This window comes from Esox lucius, chromosome 12, assembly GCF_011004845.1.
Source record: "Esox lucius isolate fEsoLuc1 chromosome 12, fEsoLuc1.pri, whole genome shotgun sequence".
Lineage (NCBI taxonomy): Eukaryota > Metazoa > Chordata > Actinopteri > Esociformes > Esocidae > Esox > Esox lucius.
Window position 1 is genome coordinate 18,094,975 of NC_047580.1, and position 17,344 is coordinate 18,112,318.

Here is a 17,344-nt window from a genome sequence, read left to right on the forward strand (position 1 = left end):
GCCCAAGTATTTCTCTTCTGTTTAAATAATTAGCCCTATATAATGTACATGCGCACGCACATACACACACACAAAAACACAACCAGACACTCTCTCACACACACAAAAACACACATATACAAATAAGCATTCAGACCTACACACACACACACACACACACACACACAAGCATTCAGACGCGCACACACACACACACACACACACACACACACACAAGCATTCAGACACACACACACACACACACGAGCACTCAGACACACACACACACACACACACACACAAGCATTCAGACACACACAGTGGTGTGCCCGGCCATCCCTGACCAGTGACATTCAGGCAGATCCCAAGAGCTTCCTGAAATGGACAAATTATGTTGGCCCCTCTTCAGTGAGACCTTTTCTGTTTATTGCCTTTCTGTGTTTATTTCTGTGCTACTGCCGAGACCTTGGCTCTGTGGATCTGAATGTTTTAGTTTGGTGTATCCATGTGTTCTGGGTTTGTTTTTTGGTATGTGTGTTTTATTGTTGTAGAGCTACAAATCTCTCCTGGTATCTGTGCTATGGGTCACAGTGTAACATGGCACCCGTGTTCCTCCCTCTCTCTCTGTCCTCTTCAGTCCTACACAGGCCATTAAGCCCAAAAGGTACCAGCCACATGAACCCCCGTGAACACAGACCGTCTGAACTAAGCTCTGTCCATGTCACCTCCCCCTACCCGACTGCACTTGCCCCCTCAGCCCACTGTCTTACTAATCAACTGGTTTCCAACTAATTCATTTATTTCTGTCTTTCTTTTTTCAAGTCTGTCTCTGTCCCAGTTCCTCTGTGTCGCTCTACTTCTCTATTTCGTTCTGTTTTTCTGTCTTTACTCACCTTACAAGGGAAAGTGTTCTGTTTTCAGATTGGGCACCAGAAGGCAGTACAGCCCTCTCTCCCTATTCACCCCATCCCTCCTCCCCTGCCCTCCCAACATCCCTCCCCCTTCTCACTCTCCTGCTCTGTGAGTGAGGCAGTAAGAGAGTGAAGAGGCAGGCATGTTTCAACAGATGGCTAGGTCTGTATGATTCAGCCACGGCGCCACACCGCTGCTGGTTCACTGGGAACTCTGGAACCACGTCAGGGAGATAGAGACAGGGAGAGAGAGCGCTTGAGAGAGAAACGTAACTTTTGAGAGGGACTTCCTCTTTTTTCTTCATTTTAAACTCCCCCTCTCCTTTCCCTCCTCCTGTCTCAGTGTGTCTATAGGGCTTTTTTTTTTCTCTCTCTCTCCTTTAGCATTGGAGAACGTGGTCAGTCAGCCTGTCAGGCAACAAGCTAAAGAGAGAGAGAGAGAAGGGGGAGCAGAGTTGGAGTAAAGCAGAGCAGGACGAGGACAGTTGGGCCGTACAAGAGAAGGGGACGGTGCATGGTGATGTGTGACTGATGGTCCCAGCCCAGCTCCCCCTCCTCCAGCTCTACTGGGTCAGTACCTCTCCTCCAGCTCTACTGGGTCAGTACCCCTCCTCCAGCTCTACTGGGTCAGTACCCCTCCACCAGCGCTACTGGGTCAGTATCCCGGGACAGACAGACATTGTCAGGACCTGCGGCCGTATGAGGTACAGTGGCTCGCCCTACTTTTCACGTCGCTGCCTCTCCCCCTTCTCTCTGTCTTTATTCTCTGTTTTCTGCACTTGCTCCTGCTGGCTGTGCTGATGTAACTGGGGTCTGGGAGTTGTAAGGAGGTAGTGTAGCGCAACAAGGCTAACTCTCTACAGCTACAGTTACACAGTACTGCAGTGGACGTGGTTGGCTTAAAGGAGCCAGGTTGTTTTTTTTTTGCGTGCATGCTGTATGTTGCTTTCTGGTAAGTTTAATCTCCTTGAGGATCCCCTTGTTTTTGCATGTCTGTGCTTTTAAGCACATGGGAGCTTGCTTTTGTTAACTAGGAGCAGGGCTGTTGAGAGAAAGGAAGACTCACTGCCAGAGAGAGAGTGAGGGAGGGAGAGAGATGGGGAGTGGAGGTAGTGCTGGGCTGTTGGACAGACTGGAGCTGTCACTCCCCATATGTATCAGCCCCTGACTCCCTGTTGAGCAGCTATGCAATGTGCTGCTGTGATAGAGAAATGCCGTGTATGTTACTTGGAGAGCCGAATGCATATCAGTTGTTGTTGATCGAAGGGAACTAAAATAGAGATTGTGTTACTGATAGTTTATCACACTCCTGATAACTTATATAAACAGAACGTCTAGCAGTATATACACACGTCTTAAACTTTATAAGGTGGTCTGGTTGTTTGTAGACTGGTCTGGATTTGTAGAGTGGTCTGGCAGTCTATAGGTTGATCTAGAGGTCTGTAGGCTAGTCTTGTTGTCTAGAGAGTTTGGGTGGTTCAGGATTCTCTAGGGTGGTTTAAATGTTTATACAGTGGCCTAAATGTCTATATTGTGGTCTGGGAGTCTTTAAGGTGGTGTGAGGTTGTTCGGGTGGTCTATTGTGTGTATATGGGGTTTTGTCAGTCTTTAGGGTGGTGTAGGGTTGAATGGGGTTGTCTGTATGGTGGTGTGTCAGTCTTTCGGGTGGTGTAGGGTCTATGGTATAGGCATCCAACCTACTGACCATTGACACAACCTGTCTCTTTCCCACTTGCAGCTTCCCTCTGTTCCAGAAAGTAAAGAAAAAACGAACAAAATAAAACATATTATTTATATATTATTTATACGTTATGTACATACATCTATATTTTTCCTTTGAATTATTCAAACAAAAGGATTGAATTTCAGATGTTTTTGTGGTTTCTCCTGTTCTATCACTGTTGTGTTTAGTCAACCATGTGCTTTGTTGACTTAGGGAATCTGACAAGTATTGCTAAGGATGGCCCAGGTTGTTTGCCCAGGCTATTTACACTGGGTTACTAAATTCCCACCATCACAAACAGTGTCAGATGCGGCCTGCATGGTGTGAAGTTTGGGCTCCGAGGTTTACCTCAGCCACTGGAATGGAAACGCACCATGTAGTCACACTCTGACACTCTGCTCTGGCCGTGTAGTCACACTCTGATACTCTGCTCTGGCCGTGTAGTCACACTCTGATACTCTGCTCTGGCCGTGTAGTCACACTCTGATACTCTGCTCTGGCCATGTAGTCACACTCTGATACTCTGCTCTGGCCGTGTAGTCACACTCTGATACTCTGCTCTGGCCATGTAGTCACACTCTGATACTCTGCTCTGGCCATGTAGTCACACTCTGATACTCTGCTCTGGCCATGTAGTGACACTCTGATACTCTGCTCTGGCCGTGTAGTCACACTCTGATACTCTGCTCTGGCCGTGTAGTCACACTCTGATACTCTGCTCTGGCCATGTAGTCACACTCTGACACTCTGCTCTGGCCATGTAGTCACACTCTGATACTCTGCTCTGGCCGTGTAGTCACACTCTGATACTCTGCTCTGGCCGTGTAGTCACACTCTGATACTCTGCTCTGGCCGTGTAGTCACACTCTGATACTCTGCTCTGGCCGTGTAGTCACACTCTGATACTTCTGTAGAGAACAAGTTGGCATTTCTTGAAGTGGACCCCTGTTGGGAACTGTTGTAAAGCCATTTAGTTACATGTAACTGCAAGGAAACCTATGTTTAAATCATTTCTAGGCTCGGAGTATTCACATTTATTGTGACGACTCATAGATACACATCCATTTTCAATAGTCAAGAACATAGGCCCAATCTGGACCCAGAATGAGGTCAATACCTGCAGTGGATACTGATATAAGTGATTATTAGTGATCATTTCGGAGATTTTGTCAGGATTCGATCTGGTTTCAAAGGAACTCACATGTCAAATAGTATGTAGAATTGCAGTAACATGTTTGTTATATGAATAATATGAATAATAATGACTGGACCTGCTAAAAGGCTCAATGTGTAGATTCTCAGGAAATGAGCTTTAAAATGGCTTATTGTCTTCTCTGCCAGCTAGACTTGATCTGAATGAGCTGTGCAGGTCTCCATTAACCCAGAACTGTCAGGTCTGCATGAGGCCGTGCGGTGGGTGTGTCCGGTTAATGCCTGAGCAGTGGAATGAAAGAAGTGTGCTTGACATTAGGAGTTCCAGCCAGGACTAACGCGTGGGAAATGTGCAATAACTTTTTATTAAAACACTGAAGGGTTTAGAAGTTGTAAACCAATATTTATAATAAATTCCTGTTACATTGAATGAAGTGCCCTTTAATAGTCCTTAACATGGAGAATTCAGTGCATCAGAGTATTTAATTCCCTTTCTAGCCTTTTTGTCCAAGTTCCTCCCAAAGTTTCACCATCATAGCTATTTTCTTGCTTTGACATTTATTTCAGTTATAAAAAATCATGCAATTCATAACAACAATTTAACAATTTGAGAAGAAAATGCCAGCCCTGTTACCATGAACCCTTCTACGGTTATTTGACAGTTAATTTGACAGTTAATAATTGTATTTAACCGCTTTATGGGATTTCTTTTTTTTTATTGTTAAACAATTTATGATAGAATATTAACACTTGATCAACCTGTTTTCATCGAGTTGTATTAAGTTGCGCTTCTAAAAATGTGTCTAATTGTGAAAGACAAAAAAAGAACTAAAATAAGATGCCGCAAATATATTTCCTCTGAGTTTAACTTCTGGTTCTATTACATTGGGAGTCGTTTGGTGTGGTATCGGGATATATTGATCCAAAAACACAGCTGTTGTATGCTCAATACAACACACGCACGCACACACACACACACAGAGACATCCTCCCACACACACCCCCACATCCTCTCTCCCACACGAACGCCGTTGCGCTCTTTTTTTCTGTTACAGCTTGGTGGAGTCTACCAGCTCCCACCACCTGCTGCACACATCAACAGAGACAATGGCTTGTTGTCAGATGTGGTCTCGGCTCTATGTAGCTGGAATCACACAGAGAGACATCAGGTACACTATTCATTATGGTGATTGTCCTCTCTACCCCCCGTGGTCCCCTGGTTCCAGTTATTTGGCAGAATCTGACGGTCTGTTTGGTTGCAGTTCCAGTGGCTTCTGCTAACCTATTGAACTAACACATCCAGAGACTGTTTGTGTGTCTGAAATAGAATAGCTCTGTGACAATAGCTCTGTCACATACGAAGCCCTAAAGGGGCGGTTAAAAGTCTGGACAGCGTGTGCCCGTGGAACCAATGTCGGCGTGCGTGTGTGTTAGCGTCCGTGTGGGTGTGGGACTGCGTTGGTGTGCGTGAGAGCGTGCGACAGTGTGAGAGCGTTTCCCGTGGCACACTCTGAGCGTGCGCGTGGACACACTGGAGCCTGTGTGTTTCAACGGCTGGGTCCCTGGGAGCGCCTGGAGGTCGGGGCGGCTGCGTCACGCAGGCCTGCTCACGCAGCACATAGATGTTTAGTGGGTTGACCTTGTTTCACGTGTCAGTGGGGGATCCTGCGCTTTTTTCGCTCGTTATCTCTTTGTGGCGAGGCCCAGGGAACATGCACAAGCGCACACACGCATGCATGGCTACACCGACGTGCAGTGTCAGACTCAAACGTGCAAAGACAAAAACGTCAACAAACGTAAATACCCAGCATGTCAGAAATGCAGGCATTTCTCGTGGTCATTGACCGTCCAATGATACTGTTAACCGCCTCCATGTACACCGCCTCATCAATCAATCATATGTATTTATTAAGCCCTTTTTACATAAGCAGTTGTTACAAAACACCCGGCCTTAAACCCCAAGGAGCAAACAACAGTAGTGTTGAATTTCATTAGGTTTTCTTTCTCCACAACAAAGCAACAGGGCAGTGTATATTCTCTGTTATTGGATTTCTAATGAGTCCTTTAGTGAGATGGAACAGCATTGTAATTTGTGCCTATTAATTTCAATCCTTCTACTGTTGACATTTGGTTGACTAGTGGTGAGTCTCTGTGGTGCATGGCTGTGAAAGACATTGTGTGTTCTGTTCCCTCTGCTAAGTTTTGGTTTTCCCCTTTAACCTTTAATACCAAGAGGGCAGGGGTTAAACTGTTGGAGAGGAAAGTTTTTAGTGCCAAGAGGGTAGGGGTTAAACTGATGGAGCGGGATGTTTTTAGTACCAAGAGGACTGGGGTTAAACTGATGGAGCGGGATGTTTTTAGTACCAAGAGGACTGGGGTTAAACTGATGGCGTGGGATTTTTTTAGTACCAAGAGGACTGGGGTTAAACTGATGGAGAGGGATGTTTTTAGTACCAAGAGGACTGGGGTTAAACTGATGGAGCGGGATGTTTTAGTACCAAGAGGACTGGGGTTGACTGATGGAGAGGGATGTTTTAGGACCAAGAGGACTGGGGTTGACTGATGGAGAGGGATGTTTTTAGTACCAAGAGGACAGGGGTTAGACTGATTGAGAGGGATGTTTTTAGTACCAAGAGGACTGGGGTTAGACTGATGGAGAGGGATGTTTTTAGTACCAAGAGGACTGGGGTTAGACTGATGGAGAGGGATGTTTTTAGTACCAAGAGGACTGGGGTTAAACTGATGGAGAGGGATGTTTTTAGTACCAAGTGCCATTTAAAGAATGAAGCATTAAAAGTTCAAATGTGTACAGTAGAAAGGGCTTCTCTTTCATTGTTGTACACCACAACACCAACGCGTGTCTGTTAGTTTGCAGTGATCAGCAGCAGAGTGTGTGTGTTCTCTCTGTGTCTGTTAGTTTGCAGTAATCAGCAGCAGAGTGTGTGTGTTCACTCTGTGTCTGTTAGTTTGCAGTAATCAGCAGCAGAGTGTGTGTGTTCTCTCTGTGTCTGTTAGTTTGCAGTGATCAGCAGCAGTGTGTGTGTGTTCTCTCTGTGTCTGTTAGTTTGCAGTGATCAGCGGCAGAGTGTGTGTGTTCTCGGTGGACATGGTTTCACTGTGTTGTGTGAATCCAGCGGTACCAAGGCCAAATGTGTTTACTCTAGGTTCCTCTGAAAAGGACAGGAATGAACAGAACCGAAGAACATCAGAATGATTAGTAGACAACCTGGAACCAACTGCAGAATACTATTGGGTTGGAAATACCGTTTCCGAAAAGTGGGGGGATGGTTGAAAATAATGAGACCAGATAAGTGTTTGAGGTCTAGTAATATATTGGAGTGATGCTCTTCTTTTACTTTTCGGAGTATCTCACAAAATGAACAAAACAGATGGTGCGTAAAAATATGAACAAAATCTTCCGGTCCTGTCTGTGGACAACAAAGGAATTCAGAACTAGACAATAAAATCATAAAGCTCTGAGTATTTCTGTAACTGAATGGGGAAATAATCAGACTGAGATCTCTGAAGCTCAACCATTCACACTAGCCAAAGTCAGGAAAGTAAAGGCTGATGTTGGGTTCCTGCTTACAATGAGGCAAGAGAGACAAGACCGCAGTTACTGATAACAGGTGAGTTAGATTGTTCTTTGCCCACTTTTCTTCAGGCCGTTCCCCTATATATACAGTTCCAGGAAAAAGTTTACTTACCCTCCCAGTAAGTGTGTCCAATCTTTTGACTGGTACCGTATACTGACAAGTTACATAAGGACCATACTTAATACTAATCTGAACATGAAGACAATCCTTAAATATTTGGAATTTTGCCAATGTATTTGTCCAGTAGTGACTCTATAGTGTCAAGTTGTCATTCTGCTTGTCCAGCTACCCAAGCAATTTTCTCTGACTAAACATGATGCCACTCCCACATATATTTACTTCTCCAAATGATTGTGTATGTGGTACCTCATTGACAATTGCTAGAATTCACACAAATACTACAGTTTTTCTCAATTGCTTATAAGGATCCGTCAATACTGGAACCACAACAACAAAACTCTTCTCACAGTGTGCATTACCAATATGCATTGTTGCAAAACAGTTAATCTCACCCCCATACATGTCTCAAAACAAGCTTGTTCCACCAAAACACTGGCAACAATTCTCACTCAGAAACACACTGACCTAAAAAACACTAACAACAGGGATCATTACATAATTGACAACGTTTTAGCTTGTAGTTTTTTTTTATTATTTTTCACATAAATCAGTATTTGATCATAGAATAAGAAAAACACCACACTTTAATGACTTTACTAAAGTATATGGAACAAGAATGAATCACAAACGCAGCAATTTGAACGAATATCCTTAATTTTTTATGCATCTTTGCATATAGTACATTTTAATTTAGGAAACATTTTAGGTTCAAATAAAAAACAAATTTACTCAAATTCCAGGGCTGCAACAACAAACAAACATCAACTAGTATAGTATAATCACTAGCCTCTGTGTATTGTAGGGGCCAATGAGTGGTTTGTAATGTTACACATTGTAATGTTAGCTCCTCTCTGGCCTAGGACATCCATGGTGGCTCTCTATCCAATCACATTTCTTCCCCTGCGGTGTGTTTTTGACTGGTTGAATCCAGCTTCATCCACAAAGATGAATTTATGTGCTGTTTGACTGGCTTCCATCTCCATTACTCTTTAAAAAAACAGTAATGTTTTTTTTACAGTACTTTACATTATTTGTACAGTATGTGTTTGGTTATTGAACAGACATATTACCTGGATATATTGGTACCAGAGTTCTTTCACACATTCGCCATTTCTCTCAAAAGGCACAGTGTACAACACTTGGGTCAGTTTTCGTTTGAAACTACAATCAACTGTGTTTGGATTGATTAAGTATTCTAATATAATGAAAATATTCTAACAAATATCAAACATTTTCTTTATATTTCAATCTGGTTACTGCAGAAATGCACAACAGTTGCATTCTGTTTTGAATGTGTTTTTAACCGTTTTGAGAACAGTGTTGTAAGCATTTGAGAAAACGTGCTGTTGTATAAATTGTTTTGTAGGTGGTTGAGTTTGAATGAGAAAAAGGGTCCATGGATTTTGGAGAATGTGTTCATTGAATACATTTTGTGTGAACGCAATGAGAAATGATTCAGTTTGGTTTGCATACACTTCTGTTTTGCTGACTGTGTGAAGAGTTTTGTTACTGTAACTTCTGTATTGTTCGACGCTTGTAAGCAATCAGGAATAACTGTAAGTGTTTTAGATGGACCCAGAAACCAGTTAGTTGGGCCAGAAACAGAACACGTGTTTTAAAACACGTGACTTTTCTAAATGTGTCATTGGATTTAAAAGTCTAATTAGTTGTATAATGACTCATTACATGTCTTGTACAACATCCATTTAACATGACCACAAACCTCAAGATTGGCAGTCTCAGATTGAAGTTTGTGGCAAATGATGACATGGTGGAAGAGTTTAGTTTGAGTTATCAGGAAATCAGGCTTTTGTTTCCCTCTCTGTTTCCTGCTTTAACACGCCTGGCTGTACCTCTTCACTCCACCTTCTGTTCTGAGTACCATGCAAAAAACATGTGTGGACCCAAGTGCACACACACACAAACACACATCATTTACTCAGACACAGCATGGCCAGAGTGGGCAAACACAGAGGCCTCAGTGCACTGGTGTGTAGAGGGAACAGCAAACCAGAGGGAACAGAGCCAGCTGAACCAAAGTACTGTGAATATTTCATGAGGCTGCCCAGCGGAGCAGGACAACAGGCAGAGTGATGTAACGGTGGCAGTCATTGCAATTAGAGAGTGGCAGAGTGGATGGGACAGAGACAATCAGTGATCACTCCCCTCTGTTTACCTGTGGGCCCCTCCCCTCTGTCTTCCTGTGGGCCCCTCCCCTCTGTCTACCTGCAGCCCCTTCCCTCTGTCTACCTGTTTGGCCCCTCCCCTCTGTCTACCTGCGGCCCCTCCCCTCTGTCTTCCTGTGGGCCCCTTCCCTCTGTTCGGCCACTACCCTCTGTCTACCAGCAGGCCTCTCCCCTCCGCCCTTGTGTAGGTTCTTTCACTGTGTCCACCTGTAGGCCACTCTCCTCTGTGTAGTTGTAGGCCCCTGTCTACCTGTAGTCCCTTCCCCTCTGTTTAACAGCAGGCCCCTCTCCTCCACCCTTATGTAGGCCCCTCCCCCCTGTCTACCTGTAGTCCCTTCCCCTCTGTTTAACAGCAGGCCCCTCTCCTCCACCCTTATGTAGGCCCCTCCCCCCTGTCTACCTGTAGTCCCTTCCCCTCTGTTTAACAGCAGGCCCCTCTCCTCCACCCTTATGTAGGCCCCTCCCCCCTGTCTACCTGTGGGCCTCTCCGCTTTACCAGCAGGTCGCTCCCCGTTTCCTCTCCCCCTCTCTACAGTTCCTTCCCTCACCTCAACGTTATGTCTGTAGTGAGTCCACCAGTCTCTTTCCAGACACACTTTCTCCCTGGGACCTGCTTGATGAAATATTCATGTTAACGCCGGCTCCATACAGGGAGGCATGTGTGTGTGTTTGTGTGTGTGTGTGTTGGCGTGTGTGTTTGTGTGTGTGTGTGTGTGTCAGGCTGGGGGTGGTGGGTAGTGGATAGGGTGAAAGCCTCTGACTCTCGGCCATGGCAACCCTGTGAGGCTGAGGAGGCAGACATGGTAATGGAGTAGTAGAAGGAGAACACCTGGGGCTTCAGTTTTGCTGCTTTTTACCTTTGTTCATTATTTAAACCAAAAGCCTGTACATATCTGACCCATGTTGGAGCTGATGTAGGGATGTTATCTGCTCTGTAAGGTCTTGCCCCTGTTTATATCAGCACTCTAAACCCTGTCCGCCGCCCTAGTCACCCAGCCTCTCTCTCTCTGCCCCGTGGCCAGGAGGCTAGGGCTGTGACTGTGTCTGTATGGGTCTGTATCTATCTGTGTCTGTATGGGTCTGTCTGTATCTATCTGTGTCTGTATGGGTCTGTCTGTATCTATCTGTGTCTGTATGGGTCTGTCTGTATCTATCTGTGTCTGTATTGGTCTGTCTGTATCAATCTGTTTCTGTATGGGTCTGTATCTATCTGTGTCTGTATGGGTCTGTCTGTATCTATCTGTGTCTGTGTGGGCCTCTCTATCTGTGTCTGTATCAGTCAGTCTGTCTGTGTCTGGGTCTAGAGTTCTTTGTAGAGTGTCTACTGGTGATGAGCTGGCAACTGTTGTCAGGACTGTGTGTGTATTATGAATGTTAAAGTGCACTAAAATCCTTCCTGTGTGAATTTTGTAAACATTGTTACTTATCCAGCAAGAGGCTGTGTAAGACGAGGTCTGCTCAGTAAAAGACAGTGTGACATTCACCCTGTACATAACCTTTCCAGGCAAGAGGTGACTGTAACACGGTTGACCTACAGTGACAGACACTACACAGTGTATGGCAACACAACACTAATAACAGTCATGTCCTCTCCTGTCGTACCTGTCTTCATCAACACTACGTCACAGCACTGACATTGACTGGTTTGAATACCTCCAAAGGATTCAGTTGATTTATTTACCTTTTCATCTTTTTTCGTTGAGAAAAATGTAGAGCAGTTCAGTGAAGGTGTCTTAGAGCTGTACATTAAAGATGACTTCAGAGCCGTTTAGCTAAGAACACTTAGAGAACAGCAGTTGAAATAAGATGACTTACACCATTTCAAATACCATGACTTGGAGGAGTTCACATAAGACGACTAAGCAGTTCAGGTGATGAGGGAGAGGCGACGCGGAACAGATGAGGTTTGATCCAGATTTAAAGCCTGAAAGGGGCTGACTTCCTGGATTTGTATCGGAAAGCACTTTAACATTGTTCGTGGCAAACAGTGTGGAGGGGACGAGGGGTATCCTTTCATTTCTCTGGACTCCTTCTGAAAGGGCACAGCGTGAAGGCCAGACTTAATCCACAGCCAGTGCTGATCCCCAGAGGTTTGGAAAGCCTGGCCTTTTCTATGTCCTTGTGCAGGATTCCGTAAACACACGTGTGTTTATGTTAGCTTGTCTTTGCATGTGCGCGCCGATTTATTGTGCAAATACCGTGTGTGTGTTGGTTAACACATTAGTGTTTCATTGTGTGAAGGTGTGTGTGTATAAGCCATGCTATTTGTGCGGTTATGTAGCGTTTCTGGACCTTTGAGGGAGAGGTTCTCTGGGCTGCGACTGACCCGTGTGACTCGGCCTGTTCAGAAGGATCCTGCCACCACAACAGGAAGTGTGACAGAGAGTTTTCAGGCCTTTTCTCAGAACTCATCACACTTCCAGCCACTCATTACACATGCAGTTCTTCATGATATGTTTGTGATATGTTGTTCTCTTATCAGCTGCCCTCAAACTGTCTTTGTCCTTAATTCTACTAAGCTCTTTCAATGTAGACATAAAATGGATTAAAATGGATCATATTTTGCGTTTCGGGAACTTTTGGAAATATTCTGTGGGAATGTCAACATTTTCTCTCCCATACCAAGAATTAGGCCTTTCAAATGTTATTTTCTTTCTCTTTTAGAGGAACTGTGATGTCATGTTGTTCTGGAACTACTACCACCCTCACACCACCCTAACACAACCTAATAATGAACTCTACTACCACCACACCCTAGCATCACCACCTCTACCAACCCCACCCTAACATCTTCACCACCCAAACACCACCACCCCCTAACACCACCTCTACTACCACCCCACTAACACCACCTCTACTACCACCCCCCTAACACAACCACTACTACCACCCCCCTAACACCATCATTATTAGCACCACCCTGACACCACCTCTACTACCAATTCCCTAACACTATCACACAATGGAAAGACAAACGTCACCTTCACTTTATGCCCGTTCCCCCTCCCACTTTGTCTCTTTTAAGCCAATGGAAACATGCAGCTTGTTTTTCTTTGCGCACATGCTGCATATTCTCCCACTACCTACCTAGCGTTTTGATTTAGGAAGGGTTTCCTCTGTGGAGTGAGAGGGTAGCTGTGGAGGGAGGGAAGCTGGAGGACAGCATGGTCATAGATGCCACCTCTACTCTGGAGCAATAGATTTAAGTACAGAAACTTAACTCTTTCTTCCATGCTTTTTCTTTCAAATGAAAGGGCGTTTTTCTTGCAAAAGCAAGTGGAAAAAGAAAGTGGAAAATCAAAACCAAAAAAAAAAAGATTTTCATGACAATTTTTTTTGAAAGAATGAAGACATTTCAGATGTTATATTATTAGTTATTTATTGTTAAAATGTGCACATAGTTGAGAGTATCAATGACAAAGGTAAATAAATGTATAGTGAAAATGCTGACAGTGTTGTTTGTGCATGCCCTTTTGTCATGGCAGTTCACACATCTCGCGATTGTTACTGCACATTGTGCTAGTTTGCCTAACAGATATGGTAGTTTCTTAATGTTTCATTTGATTTCAAATTCTTTGTGGTAGTGCATGATCTGAGGGAAGTATTTTTCTCTCTCTTGCTCTTCCTGTTTCTCTGTTGTTCTGTCCTCTGTGGAGACTGACCCATGTCTGTAATAGAGAACCGTTATACTCTGACACTCCTGTATCGCTGTTCAGATAGACCTTGCTTTGCTCTCCGCAAGAACATGTTGGTTTGGGTAAAAAAAAGTATTACATTTTTTTTTGCATTTTTCTATAATTATTTTTGGTGAAGGTATAATCCTCTTTTGAAAGGGTTGTGATCTGAACACAAAAGGGTTCTAACTGCAACCAAAATAAGGTTTTTCAAAACTCTTTTTTCTAGAAATGTAGCTTCACAGCTGCAAGAGATAAAACACAAGGCATAATGAAAGAACTTTAGGGACCTTATGAAGGAAGAATGTAGAAAAAGATAACGCCAGTGTGAGAGAAGAGAGAGGACGGAGTTTGATGTGGGGGTAGAATGTTAAGTAAGAGTGAATCGGCAGTAGTGGAGGTGGGAAGCCAAGGAGAGACCTGTCCATCCCACTGTGTTTGTGAGAGACTCAGCCCCCTTTTATCTGCCACCAGGTAAAGCCCTTCATTTCATGCTCCACTGAGATCCTCTGCCCCCCACAACGCCGCCTCATTCACCCCCTCCTCTTTCACTTTCTGTTGCTCACCCACTCTCCCTGTCTTTCTTATCTCTCTGTCTCTTTCCTCTCACTGTCTCTCAATTTCAATGTTAAATGCTTTATTGGTGTGGGAAATCTTGTTTACATTGCTAAAGTAAGTGGAAAATAATGATAAAAAAACCCATAATAAATAATAAAAAAAAAAATAACAATAAAAACCAAATAAAATAAACAAATCTACAATTTTAAGTAGACATTACACACAAGATGTAGTCATTTTTCATATTTTGGTCTATTTGCGGTGATATAAATCTTTGCAAAGTGGGAAAGACAAGGAAATGTAAAGAGAGGGATAGAGGTTATGCTCACAATGTTGTCTCAATCTCTCTCCAATCTCACGCTGTCTCTCTCCCTTCCTCCCTTTTTCTCTCTCCCTGTTTTCCTCTCTCTTCTTTCTGCCTCTTTGAATAGAATTAATTATTTAGAAAGGTATAGTAAATAAAATAAAAAAAATTGAAATTCTAAGAAAACAAAACCGTTATCCACAAAGTATCTCTGTTTTTCCCTCCCCTATCACTCTCTGAATGTCAGCTTGCTTTGCTCTACACACACATTCCCTCATTCACACGTAAACACACCCCCACACACATTGTGAGCTCAACGGGAGTTGTCATGCTTAACGTTAATAAATGATGACAAACGTGGCAGTGTCTTATGTATTTTTGATGTGGAGGTCAGGTAACCATTTGGGGTGTCTGTGTTGGAGGTATGAGGGCATCACGTTGGGCCCTGTGTGAGGCTGGAACCAGACATTCACGCATCCCTTCCATATTGTCTGTCTACCCTTTCATATCAAATCACAGTCTAATGCCATGCTATTTATCAGGTGCTATGTTGTGACTGGTGAAGACCTGCGTTGGTATGTTAAAATACTATCCCTTTCAGATTCAGCAATTGCAGGTTGTAATATATGTTTCTGAAAAGGTGGTGTAATAACCAAAATGTAAAAAAAATATCTTTTGAATAATATTGCCATTCTTGGTGATTTCTCTTATCTTGCCATTTTGCATCTGGCTAAGGTGTAGTGTACACCACCGGTCAGTTTCATAATGTATCTGTGCACCAGCCAGTCGTAATATATTATGACACAAAAGGGATACGGTTAATTAGCTCAGCACAAAGAAAGTTTAATATCTTCCGCCAAGTGATTACTATTATTACATAGTCTATACTATTATAACATAATCTGGTGTTAAATATGCATTTTGGAAGCTAGTGGGAGGAACAATACTTATTGATGGTAAACAGCCGAACCGTACAGATCATCTTGTGATGATTTTCAAGTTTCTCTGTACAGGATGTCAACAAGCTAGACAAATGTGCATCATCGCTTTGAAACTTTGTGATTGGTTCTCCTCAGTGAGCGTATATGGAGATAAAGAGGTATAGAGAACTGATGAATGGCTATATATGGAGATGCATGGTGTAGATAACAGACAGACTGGCTGTATAAGGAGATAAAAGTGGCTTGGCTGATAACTGACGAACAACATGTAGCTTATGAGATGAGTGTGAGTTGTGTTTTGGTGTCTGGAGTCTTTTTAAATGTTTTGAGTATTTCTCAGCCCCTGGTATCAAAATATTGGGTAGAAGAGAGCATGGCCTGGTGATGTTGTCTGCTGTGCTGTTATCTCAGAAGAGTTATCTTTTTCTTTTTTCCTGCCTCTTGTTTCTTTGACTTATTCACGATCCTTTCAAACTGTCTTCTCACCAAACCAATTTATCAGCATAGGACTGCCTACTCTATTTAGGCAGATTGATAAATGAATCAAGGTTACATTCTTGAGCTTACTATGATAAAATAGTTTTAATTAGGCAGTCATTGATTGGGCGGTGTGCACCAATGCATCACAGCAGTATTCATTTGTCAGACCAATCAACAAGCACTGGCCCCAGCAGTGTGGAGGCCAACTAGACAGGAAGTGAATGTGGAGTTGTCCTGTGATACGCCCAAGACGTGAGCCTGGGACTCAGTTAACAGTAATCCCCTGGTCAGGGCGGTGCAGCCGTGCAGACAGGACGCAGAGACGCCCTCATTACTCTGGACTGGGCAACGTTTCTGGGATTTATTTTTAATCAGACTCTGACAGAGACATAGTGCCGTGAACACCAAAAAATGTATTTGTGTGATCAGGGACTGCAGTTGGCTGGCTGAAACTGACACCTTTACTGTAACGTTGATTTATGTGCATGGCCTCACTAAAACCCACCTCAATAAAGTAATACGACAAAGTAAAGATGTGTAGAAAAGGATGGAGCAGGAAAGAGTGGAATATTAAACTAGGAGTTAGAGGAGGAGATAAAGAGATAGTTAGGGGCAGTCCAACTCCCCCTGTGCAGGACATAACATTGATCACTACAGTATTTGACAAACAAAAAAAAGAGAACCAGGGGTCACAAATGGATTTGCTACGCAACCATGGTTGGAACCCTGGCCAGAATGGTTCTAGGGACCATGGGGTTCCGCTGTAAGGGTCAGGACCACGGGGTTCTTCACCATAAAGCGGAGTGGGAAAAGAGAGACAGAAGCAGTACTTTAGCAGGAGCTCCATGTTTCATAGCTACCAGGGCTTATTGGGCACGATGGCCATCGACAGGAAAAAACTGACTTAAACAAAAAAGTGACATGTCCCCCAGCTGGACTAGCCTGTTGTAATATTCCAGCGTGCACTGTTTTACCCAGCACTGCTGCCAGCCAGGCTAATTGATGAATGATGCACCTTAATGCCAGACCACGGTCAGCTGCTGTCAAGAGATGGATAGTGAGACAGACAGAGAAGAGGGAATGAGAGAGCGATAGATGATCATTGACTCTACTGTGCTGGCTCTCTAGGTTTGGTCCAGCACGACCTAATTGGGTGCAAGAAAGGCTTCTGAAATCAATTTCCGGGGAAGGGGATGGAAGGATGAAGACAGGGAGTGTGATATCACAGATGGAATTAAAGCTGTGTCGCCAAAAGGTAGCAGCATCTCTCCTGGAATCGATTTAGAAGGCCAGAGTATGTAATGGCAGACAGGGAGTCTGCACAAACTGAGCCTCCTCTCCTCCTCCACTCTGCACCTCACTTTTCTTTTCACCTCTTCACCTCTCCTGCTCCCTTCTCCTCGCATCGCCTTTTCTCTATCAACACTGGAACATGAAGGTAAAAGGACAATCAGAAAAATAAAAAGCCTGCTTGAAACCTTTGACCTCTGTGTCCTCCTGAGAATGGCTCTTGAGGAAAGCCCAGTTCACTGTGGCCCAGTCAACTGGATCTGAGCTGACGACACTAGCTGTGGATAGGGTGATTAATTCACCTTGATCAGTTAATCCGTCCTCCTTGGTCAGTAACTGGGGGAACATTAGGATTGTATTACATTTGTGGCTTTTGAAAGGGAATCCAGTCTCTCTTTCTGAAAGTAGAACTGCCCACAGCCCTAGTGCA

At 43.9% G+C, this 17,344-nt stretch overlaps 1 protein-coding gene across 5 annotated transcripts in view; it reads left to right on the forward strand.

The window, feature by feature from the left end:
- Window positions 1-1,013: 1,013 nt before the first annotated feature.
- The window catches only part of sulf2b (sulfatase 2b), a 129,561-nt gene continuing 113,230 nt past the window's right edge, over window positions 1,014-17,344 (forward strand). For 3 of the 5 annotated variants that reach the window (XM_013136471.4, XM_013136470.4, XM_020051801.3), the window contains exon 1: window positions 1,014-1,594. The gene's annotated coding sequence lies outside the window, so the exon portion shown is untranslated. The remainder of the gene's footprint in view (window positions 1,595-17,344) is intronic. The other 2 variants (XM_020051800.3, XM_013136472.4) reach the window with 2 other exon arrangements.